This window comes from Silurus aristotelis (genome assembly GCF_946808225.1).
Source record: "Silurus aristotelis genome assembly, chromosome: 27".
NCBI lineage: Eukaryota > Metazoa > Chordata > Actinopteri > Siluriformes > Siluridae > Silurus > Silurus aristotelis.
The window spans coordinates 17,025,013-17,031,472 of NC_139600.1; the positions used below are offsets into that span (position 1 = coordinate 17,025,013).

At 42.9% G+C, this 6,460-nt stretch overlaps 1 long non-coding RNA gene across 1 annotated transcript; it reads left to right on the forward strand.

Annotated features, from left to right (window-relative positions):
* Positions 1-3,357: 3,357 nt before the first annotated feature.
* LOC310721499 lies at positions 3,358-5,342 on the forward strand. Its single transcript, XR_014532079.1, has 3 exons — positions 3,358-3,568; positions 4,501-4,642; positions 4,864-5,342. It is a non-coding gene; the product is annotated as an uncharacterized lncRNA (long non-coding RNA).
* Positions 5,343-6,460: the final 1,118 nt, after the last annotated feature.

A 6,460-nucleotide genomic window follows, 5' to 3' on the forward strand; every position in this document is an offset into this window, starting at 1 on the left:
GAGAAGATTCAGAAAATCTGCCAGACCTTCACTTTCTCTCCAACAATGACTACACAACACAGCCAACAATCCACTATGTCTCTGTCAAGCTTCTCAACCTTAACAGAAGATGAGATACTGCAAGTCATCCGATCTTGCAATCCCACCACCTGTCCTCTGGATCCAATCCCTTCAACTACGCTCCAGACCATCACGCAAGATCTCCTGCCCTTCATCTCCACAATCATCAATGGGTCATTAACATCTGGCTATGTACCAACTACCTTCAAACAAGCAAGGGTCATACCCATCTTGAAGAAACCTGCTCTGGATCCATCAGACATCAACAACTACAGACCGCTATCACTTCTCTCCTTTCTTTCTAAATCTCTGGAACGCACTGTTTTTAAACAACTGTCTGTCTATCTCTCACAGAACAACCTCCATGATCCAAACCAGTCTGGGTTTCAAAGCGGCACATTCCACAGAGACGGCCCTTTTGGCTGTTTATGAGAAACTGCATGCTGCTCGGTCAGCCAAGCTGTTATCTGTACTTATCTTCCTGGACCTTTCAGCAGCATTTGACACAGTCAACCACAAGACACTTTTGTCAACCCTCAAGAGCCTCGGTATCTGCGGAACAGCATGGTAATGGTTTGCTTCCAATGGAAGGTCGCTCATACCAGGTAACGTGGAGGGGATCCACATCTGCCCATCAGACTCACCACTGGTGTCCCACAAGGCTCTGTACTTGGTCCCCTCCTTTTCTCCCTCTATACCCACTCCATTGGTGAAGTCATATCCTCACATGGGTTTTCTTATCACTGCTATGCAGATGACACTCAACTCATCTTTTCTTTCCCTCCATTAGATACCACAGCTTCCGCTCGGATCTCAGCATGCTTGTCATCCATATCTTTATGCATGAGTGCTCACCAACTAAAACTCAACCCCAGCAAAACAGAACTGCTGGTCATCCCAGGTGATTCATCTCCAGGTCAAGATCTCCAAATAACACTTCATGACTCTCTGCTCTCCCCTTCAGCAACTGCTCGTAACTTGGGGTAACTATGGACAATGAACTGTTTTTTTTTTTCCCACATGTCGCTAATGTTGCTCGTTCTTGTCGATTTCTTTTCTATAACATTCGAAGGATTCGACCATTTCTGTCCATACAGGCTGCCCAGGTGCTTGTTCAGTCTCTTGTCATTTTAAGACTTGATTACTGCAACTCTCTGCTGGCAGGTCTTCCCCTGAACTCTATTCGTCCACTGCAAATGATCCAAGACGCAGCTGCACGGCTTGTGTTCAATCAGCCCAAGTTCTCCCACACCACTCCACTGCTGCGCTCCCTTCACTGGCTTCCAGTAGCTGCACGTATCAGATTCAAAACACTGATGCTTGCCTACAAAGCCAAACATGGACCAGCACCATCTTACCTCAGTGACCTCATCTCACTTCACACTGCACCACGCTGTCTGAGATCCTCCAGCACTGCTCCACTGGTACCACCTTCTCTCAGAATGAGAGGTAAGTATATTTCAAGGCAGAGGTGGGAAGTTACGGAGTACAAATACTTCGTTATTGTACTTCAGTAGATTTTTCTGGTATCAGTTTTTTACTCCACTATTTATTTTTCAGACAACTTTTTACTTTTACTCATTACATTTTTACACAAATATCTGTACTTTTCACTTGTTACATTTTCAAAACCGGCTCTTACTTTAGTTTTAATCCATTGATTTGGTGAAATATCACATTTCTCTTTTCACTGCGCGCTGATTTCAGCCGAACAACCGATTTCCTGTTACTGCGCGTCTTTTTCAATCCGCTGGTGTAAAAAGTCCTGACCCTCACTCTTTACGAAGATAAGAATCAGCAGGCAGAAGGCAGTAAGAAGTTTGGGGTTAATGTGGATGAGACAGAGGGAGTCAGTGATGAGAACATGACTGAGAACAGACACATTCATGATCATCATCATCTTTTCTCTGCTTGTGTTCTATATGTGGATCTTCAGCCTGGATACATTCATTAGGTAACAACATTTTTAATTTGTTTTGTATTAATATATATATATATTTATTGAGCTGTTAAAATGATTGTAAACAGCACTAAATGTTATTAACATGCCATAAATTCACCGCGCATTTTTGTTTTTACCATTTTTATAAAAAAATGTAAATAAATAAATAACACTATAAAAGAGGCGAAATTAAAACCTCCAGCAAAACATACACTTATTCAAGACATCCTTTCTTTACTTAGATATACAATAAATAAATAAACTCCAGATAAAAATATTTTTAATCAGTAAACTTTTGTTTTATTTTTGCGCCAAGTCTCAAATCAAACACCAAATCCGCCATGTTTTACACAATTTACCCTCTAGGTGGCGTTTTGTGGGTTTTTCCCTCATAATGTCGACACAAACTTAAATTACTGTCTTTATTGATCGTACAGATAAAAACAATTCATCATTCAAATCTGTAAAATGTCTATAATTTTATATATAAAAGCTTCCTGACTTGACTTGAAGTGGTGCAGTTTCTCCGGTATCACCTCATTAACTGTCCGTGTGGAAACATAGCAAAGGCTCTTAATGATGTCCACACGTCTCTGCACTGATACAGCCTTTATATTTAATCACTGTACATATGCTTACATACATATCACATGCTGTAAATATGATACATGTTTATCTGTACTATTTGCACGATTGCTAATTTTTGCACTTCTGGTAGATGCCAAACTGCATTTCATTGCTGTGTACCTGCACTATGCAATGACAATAAAGTTCTATCTATCTATCTGTCTATCTGTCTATCTGTCTATCTATCTATTAAATATTAATATGATGTGAGGTCCAGTTAACAGCTAAAACAGGTGGAAGTAATAACTACTTTTTACTGAAGTACATGTCTGAGCCAAAACTTCTTTACTTTCATTAAAGTAAAAATATATAATCAGTACTTCAACTTTTACCCGAGTATTTAAAACATGAGTATCTGTACTTCTACTTAAGTAATGGATGTGTGTACTTTTGCCACCTCTGCTTCAAGGCTCTTCTCTGTTTTGGCACCGAGGTGGTGGAATGAACCCTAGATGTCCGTACAGCAGAGTCCCTGTTTATCTTCAAGCGAGGACTGAAGACCTTCATCTTCCTGAAATACTTAAATTAGCACTTTCCAAGTTTGTTGAATTCGAGTTATATTTATATTAAGTTTGTAATCTTGCGTACCAGTGTAGATTTATTCATTACTAGAGACTCAAAGCACTTTTGTATTTCGCTCTGGATAAGGGCGTCTGATAAATGCCGCAAATGTAAATGTAAGTGTGTGTGTGTGTGTGTGTGTGTGTGTGTGTGTGTGTGAGAGATTGTTTAGTTCAGTTTTGGTAAAAAGTTCAATTCTTTTTTCTCTTTCACTAATCACAGAGCTTCATCACAACTTCTCACATCCTCGAACATCTTCAGCTCCCCCACACTCTTACACACATTCAAATCAACAACAATCCTGGATTTTATTAACCAGTAGAAAATTCTATTTACATCACAGTCTGTGTTTGGAGCCACTTTGTTCTTTCTGCTCAGGTACTTAAAACCACAAATTAAACACTGAAGAGTAAAATCACATTAAAGGAACTTAAAATACATTTAAAAGCACAAACAGTGACTGTAACCTGGAGCAGTGAGTAAAAGTGTGAGAAACAGTTTCTGTGAACAGAACGGAGTCCTGCAGAACATCAGGGTTTAAAATAAGAGTTCACAGAGATGATACAGTGTAAAATCCTCCACTGGAGCTCAGCAGTGTTTTTGGTTAATGGTGGTTTGTACAGTGTCTCCACTCTGGTTTAATATCAGCATTAAAACCAAGAACATTTCTCTACTGGGGGTCCACCCTCACACTCAGTTAATTCTTATTTAAAACCTTAACACAGGCCCTGTAGAGCAGCTTCTCCATCACTGTCCCAAAGTTAATCTCCCCTTCACCCCTGCACTCCAGGAGGGGGCGCTCACACCCATCGAGATCAAAAGCGATGTCCAGCTGGGGAAAGGGTTCATCCTCTGCAGGACCACTCTCACTGATTTTGTAGTCCTTTAGCTGAACATGCTCCTCTGCTGTTAGTGTGGCCCTCCAGCGGTGTAGGAGCTGGTAAGCGAAACGCAGGGACCGTAGTCCCATACATGCTGCCAGGTCCTCCCTTTGTGACCGGTCTGCCCCTGCAATGTTCACCAGCTCCCAGAGTTTAATGATCTTTGAGGAGATCAGGGCTCTGGACAGCGTGGGGGTGGTTGCACTGGAGATGTCCAGAAGACTTCCGTAAACCAGGGGCTCCATTAGTAGCCAGTGTAATGTTCCATATCACTTAGTCTTTTTTTTTTAAAGTCCATATTTTAAGTCCACGGTAAAAAAAACTGGTAATCCAGAAACATCCAATGTGTGTGTCCATTAAAAACTGAATTCTGTCCAGTCCTAGTTCTCCCACCATGTGCAAAAGTCCACTGGCTGCTGTTCATACCAGGTTCCTGGGCCCAGTTAGGAGTGTCTGGATGAACCAGCCCTTGTCCCCCTTCCTCCTTGGGCAGATGGAGGACACTCTGCGGAATTCAGTGCAGATCATCCCAGATGAAGTCGACGAGCAGGTCCTGGATGTTTTATATCAGGTTTGGTGGCAGATCCACGCAGTTGGGTTTTTAAAACTCTTTAATGGCTTCAGCACCATAAACAACTTTAACGGTTCCTCCTGATACTCTTGTTGGAACACTGAATCAGACATGCCATCTTCACTGTGTGATTCAACTTCCTCTACTTTTAAATCCTTCTTTGCCTGCTTTTTTCCTTGTCCCCTACCACGTTTCTTTCTCTTTGTTGGAACTTTGAACAGGGGCTCATCTTCCATCTTCACGTCTCCCCCGTCCCCTTGCACTGGTGTAAAGACTGGTGTCTCCTGGTGACAGCTCTGCACTCCTGTGCCTGGGCATCTTCAGCACTGCTCCAGAGTCCACTGGGACTTTTTCAGTTTTGTAGTCCTTCTCCCAGGCTGGTTCGGCCGAGCATGGCTTCTCCTGGTCCTGGCTTTTCTGGGGTGGGTACATCACTAGTGGAGCTCTGAGCTTGGGGCTCACGCTCCCTAGGCCTTGGTGCAGCAGCAGTTGTGGGGCTTTCAGCAGCAGGCCGAGCTGAAGCCGCAGGGGGAACGACTACAGCAGGTTCAGCTGCGTCCTGCCCCGGTCTCTTGGAGACACCGGGGTCACTCTGTCTTTCAGGACAGGCGCAGACAAGATGTCCTAACTGATCACATTTAAAACATTTGATTTCAACATCAGTGGAAATGAAAATGTCAAAGTTCTCAATCCTGAACTTAAAAACCATGTTCAGTTTATCCGGCAGAGCACCAGCACACGAGCAGACTCTTACACTTCCGTGCTCGGAGACACCATGCTGCTCACTCTCACACACACACACACACCAGGATGTTTTTGGATGGGGAGAGATGATGAAGGTGAGAGGTACGAGGAGAGATGATGAAGGTGAGAGGTACGGGGAGATGATGAAGGGGAGGGGTATGGGGAGATGATGATGATGGGGAGAGATGATGAAGGTGAGGGGTACGAGGAGAGATGATGAAGGTGAGAGGTACGGAGAGAGATGATGATGAAGGGGAGAGGTACAGTGCGAGCAGGATATTTAACAGAGAGCGAGAGAAATGTGGAGTATTTTACCTTGTCTCTAATCCTCTTAGTCTGTCTTTAATTCTCTCCGTCTGTCTCTGTCTCTCCGTCTGTCTCTCAGTCTCTCCGTCTGTCTCTAATTCTCTCTTTCAGCCTTTCTGTCTGTCTCTCGGTCTGATTAACCATCTGTCTGTCCACATTGATCTGTCTTCCTGTCTCTGCCCCCTGATTGGATCATTGATTGTCTTTAACAGCTCGTGATGAACGTCACTGATCTGCTGACTAATAACACCATCCGTCTTTATCTGTGTGTGTGTGAGTGTGTTTGTCTGTGCGAGTGTGTGTGTTTGTGTGTGTGTGTGTGTGTGTGTGTGTGTGTGTGTTGTTATTTTTCTCAGCTAGATTTTAGATTTTAGTTACGAGGTCATTTAGTTTTTTAGTTGCTAACCTTTATCTTATGAGTGAATATTGGTGATGATCATGTTCCTGTGTGTGTGTGTGTATATGTGTGTGTGTGTGTGTGTGTGTGTGTGTGTGTGTGTTTCAGCCAAGAAAGCTCGCCCACATTAGTGTAAGGATAAAGTACAGCACAGAAAAAGAAAAACAGTTCTTAATGACTGCGTGTGTTGCAGATTATCTCTCTGACACACACACACACACACACACACAGAACACATGTGCACACACACAACACATGCACACAACACCAGCTTCTCTTAATTAACACACGCTGAGAAAAAATATTCAGCATCAGCACACGGATATTTATAGAGAACAAATTTAACACCCAGTGAAAAGAAACCTGGAGTC